Source organism: Dipodomys spectabilis, unplaced genomic scaffold (genome assembly GCF_019054845.1).
Source record: "Dipodomys spectabilis isolate Male_0828 unplaced genomic scaffold, ASM1905484v1 ptg000032l, whole genome shotgun sequence".
In the NCBI taxonomy this organism is placed as follows: Eukaryota; Metazoa; Chordata; class Mammalia; order Rodentia; family Heteromyidae; genus Dipodomys; species Dipodomys spectabilis.
In genome coordinates, this window is record NW_024870709.1 from 26,137,348 (window position 1) to 26,141,296 (window position 3,949).

Consider the following 3,949-nt stretch of genomic DNA (forward strand, 5'->3'; position numbering starts at 1 on the left):
ATAATATATATGAATATATATTATATATACTATTAACCAAGGACTATAGAATTTCTGTAGCCACTATAGATAGATATGTTATTTGGATTTTATTGTCCTTTAGATTTTTCTGCCTCTTTTCATAGGTTAAAAAGAGCAATGGTAGATTTTCATTGAGTCAAATGAATTAAATTGCAAATTCTTATTTAATACCAGAATATATTAATAAACAAAATAATAACATAAATGTTGAAAACTTGGTTTGATTCCTTAACCAGTCCTACTCTTTGAAGTGGAATATCTTCCTAGAAGTAAATTTGGTATAAATAAAATAAATTAGGTATAAATTTCCTTATTTTATTTTACTTTATTTTTTGCAGTGTTTGAACTTAAGAATTTTAAGGCAAGATAATTATGATTTAATATAAACAGTGGGATAAAAGGTGAACCAATTCAGGAATGATATTCATTAGACACTATGTTGGAAATGAACCATGCAACTTGGAGGGGAGAAGAGATGGGAGGGGAAAAAACTGGGAGAGAATGGAGTGAGTGACACTGTTCAAAAGGAAATCAACTCATTTTCTGCCTTATGTAATTGTAACCCCTTGGTACATCACCCTTACAATAAAAATTTAAAAACAATGATTTAATATTCTTTATTGGAATCAAATTAAAATTAATAAGGAGGAACTTTATGTGGATGAGGCTTATCAAGCTATACGAAATATGCGCATATGCTTTATACTCTATACACAGTTTAAACATCTGTCCATTGGTTCAGGGCTTGATTGCAATTACTATGATGGACATTTTGTTGTAAAGCCTTTTGATCATCTCTAGATTTGTAAAAGAATCGTTCTGACAACCCACCATACCAAAACTTTCTCCCAATGGCTCTGTGGTTAACATGCCTTTACCAGTTGTCTTCTATAATTAGGATGGCAAAGGTGCTCCAATTTCTAATTTGAGAATGTGAGGGTATTAACCCTTAGTGCATGATATGTCACCAATGCTTCAGGAGAAAAACTTTAGCAAGCTTCCCCCCGGCGCGGAGCACTCCCCACCGGCCGCAGTCTGACAAGTCGCGCAGCCCCCAGTCTCCCGCGGCCGCCTCCCCAGGCATGGCACAGGGCCTCTTCTTACTATGGCCTCAGCACGGCACCGGCACCGCAGGCTCGACTTCATGCTCAGCGCTAAAGCTGATGGCGAGACTATCCTAAAAGGCCTCCAGTCCATTTTCCAGGAGCAAGAATGGCAGAGTTGGTGCATACCTGGCAGGACAATGGCTATTTAGCAACCTACACAAACAAAAATGGCAGCTTTGCCCACTTGAGAATTGATCCACATGGATTGGTGTTGCTGGACCTTCAGAGTTACGACAGCGATGCGCAGGGCAAAGATGAAATTGACAGCCTTCTGAACAAAGTAGAAGAAAGAATGAAAGGACTAAGCCGGAACAGCTCTGGCCTACAGTTTGAGGAGGCACCAGTGACAGATACTGGCTCTCTGCTGATGGGCGCGTTGTTGAGTATGACGTCGATGAAGTGGTGTACGATGAAGATTCACCTTATCAGAACATTAAAATTCTGCACTCAAAGCACTTGGGAAATATTCTCATTCTGAGTGGGGATGTTAATTTGGCAGAGAGTGATTTAGCATATACCCAAGCCATCATGGGAAGTGGCAAAGAAGATGACACTGGCAAAGATGTCCTGATTCTGGGAGGAGGAGATGGAGGCATATTATGTGAGATAGTATAACTGAAACCAAAGATGGTCACTATGGTAGAGATTGACCAAATGGTGATCGATGGATGTAAGACCTTAGTGCGAAAAACGTGTGGCGACATCCTAGACAATTTTAAAGGAGACTGCTATCAGGTTCTAATAGAGGACTGTATTCCAGTACTGAAAGGGAGAGAGTTTGATTATGTGATTAGTGACTTGACAGCGGTTCCAATCTCCACATCTCCAGAAGAAGATTCCACATGCGAGGTTCTCAGACTGATTCTTGACCTCTCGATGAGAGTACTGAAACAAGATAAGTACTTTACACAGGGGAACTGTGTCAATTTGAGTAAAGTCCTGACAAAGAACAGCTTGGGCGCCTGTATTGTCCTGTGGAGTTCTCCAAGGAGATTATCTGTGTCCCTTCATACTTGGAATTATGGGTATTTTACACTGTTTGGAAGAAAGCTAAGCCTTGAAGATGACCTCCCGAATGTGCTGCAAATAGCCTTCCTGACCTCCATATTCTGTATATGACATCTAAACGAGTCAGGCAAATGAATTTTTTTTCTTTTTAGGAATTATTTTTAATTTTAAAAAGATTTTCAATTTGGACATTTGGAGGAATGAATATCTTTGTTTTGTTCTGGAGGGAAGTTCTTTCTCACAAAATTGACTTAGGTATTAAATTTGGTGCTTATAAGAGGAAGAGTTCAAAATGAGTAGGAATGCTTCAATTAAAATTACAAAAGAGAAAAAAAGTTAAAAACAAGGCAAAAGAAGGGAAAAGAGAGTAGCTCCTGTGTTTGTAATCACAATTTTTTTTTCTTTTTGTCAGTAGTGGGGCTTGAACCCTGGGCTCGGGTGCTGTCCCTGCGCTGTTCAGCTCAAGGCGAGCGCTCTACCACTTGAGCCACAGCTCCACTACTGCTTTTCTAGTGGTTTATTGGAGATAAGAGTCTCACAGAATTTCCTTCCGGGCTGGCTTTGAACTGTGATCCTCAGATCTCAGCCTCCTGAGTAGCCAGGATTACAGGTGTGAGCCCGGCCACAACTTTCTTAAATTGAGAATTTTTTTTTTTTAAATGTGAGTGATGAAAAAGTCCTTTTTCAGGTTTTACAAAAAATAATTACTGAAGAATAAAATTCTTGGTAATAGTTTTGGTGTTTTGTTTTACTATACTTTATATAGCTTGACTTCATTCTTCTGAAATAGTAGAATGTCCACAGGCGTGTTTATTTCCAGGTCAGTGCAAATAGATACCTGTATGAAAATGAGGTAGAAATGATGGATATATTCTTAAAATATTTACTTTTTTAGATCAGAAAGGAAAGGGGTATGTTTTTCATCTAAGGGTCAGAGAATACTTAAAACAGCTATTGTATTTTATTTTTTACTTCAAAAGGGCTCAATTACAAATAGGTCTTGGAGCTTTATTAACTACTGAGGATTTCTAAATTTTCTTCACTGTCAGAAATGCACTTGTTCTATAGGGCACAGTGGGGAAGAAGTGTTCATTCTGTGTGATTCAGGGGAGTAAGATAGGACACAGAACTTACTCCTGTGCATATCTCAGTTCAGTGTGACTCATTTTAGTTAGGTTTTGTACAATGGATAATAAATATAAGAAATAAGGAGGAACATACGGCACTTGAAGCAAATGGTATAAATAAGTTTAAGAGGAAAGCAGACATTTTTATTGCAAGAGAATGTTAGGCTGATAACGAGTAAAAGAACAAGGAGTCAGGGAGACAAAGAAGCTGATGTATTACATCAGGGGCAGGAGTCTAGGACAAGTGGTCATTTTCTACCCTGTAGTTTTTCATGCCTTACTGGAAGAACCTGTATTTTAAGATAATTATGTACAGTCAGGAAAATGGCAACAGCTGCATTTTGGCAAGTTGGCATGCAAATTACTAAGCCCTATTCAGGTCATGTATGCATGAATTGATGAGAGATTGGAGATGCAAGAACTGTCAACAGCTTCTGGTTGGAGAAACTAATCAGCATGGTGACAGTTAATGAAAGGATGAAGGCCTAACCTTGTCTGAATGGGTTCAAAGGTTTTCAATTCAAAGAATATAGGATTTCAAATGATACTCACAAAGTATCTCAGAGGATGCATATCCATAAGGAACATAACATCATTACATATCCTGATTTCTCTAACCAGTTATACACACATAATTTTAAGTTTCATTTACTGGGTCTAGCATAATTCCACATCGAAACAGCTGCA

At 38.3% G+C, this 3,949-nt stretch overlaps 1 pseudogene; it reads left to right on the top strand.

Annotated features, from left to right (window-relative positions):
• Positions 1 to 1,126: 1,126 nt before the first annotated feature.
• Positions 1,127 to 2,188, top strand: LOC122105663 (annotated as a pseudogene).
• Positions 2,189 to 3,949: the final 1,761 nt, after the last annotated feature.